Below are 689 nucleotides of genomic sequence, written 5' to 3' on the forward strand. Positions count from 1 at the left end.
GAAATGGAGGAGTGGCTAGCTCCAAGTACATAAGAGAATAGGGCCTTGAAGATTGCCGTTAATGTTTTTGGCGTAATTTTCCCACATTCACCTTTTTAAGGGGCAGACATTTTTTTTTGTTTGTTTGTTTTCAGTTATCTGTTCAGAGCACAAATGTTGTTTAGATCTTGAAATTCTGGGACCAGTCTCCCAAAGAGCTTATATTTTCTTTTTTATTGTATGTTCCTGTTGGGAAATTTTTTACATTCTGCCTTCCAATTTTTTATTTTGGCAGTTATATATTTTAAGATAATTTCATGCTGTCTTGACTGATCTCTGAATTTTCCTTCCTGCTGTATTCGTCAGGGTTCTTCAGAGGGACAGGACTAATAGGATAGATATATATATATGAAAGGGAGTTTATTAAGGAGTATTGACTCACAGGATGGCAAGGTGAAGTCCCACAATAGGACATCTGCAACCTGAGGAGCAAGGAAGCCAGTCTGGGTCCCAAAACCTGAAAAGTAGGGAAGTCGACAGTGCCGCCTTCCGTTTGTGACTGAAGGCCAGAGAGCCCCTTTCAAACCACTGGTGTAAATCCAAGAGTCCAAAAGCTGAAGAACTTGGAGTCCGAGGTCAGGAAGCAAAGCATGGGAGAAAGATGGAGGCCAGAAGACTCAGCCAGTCTAGTCCTTCCGTGTTCCTCTGCC

This window comes from Rhinopithecus roxellana, unplaced genomic scaffold (genome assembly GCF_007565055.1).
Source record: "Rhinopithecus roxellana isolate Shanxi Qingling unplaced genomic scaffold, ASM756505v1 contig2159, whole genome shotgun sequence".
NCBI lineage: Eukaryota > Metazoa > Chordata > Mammalia > Primates > Cercopithecidae > Rhinopithecus > Rhinopithecus roxellana.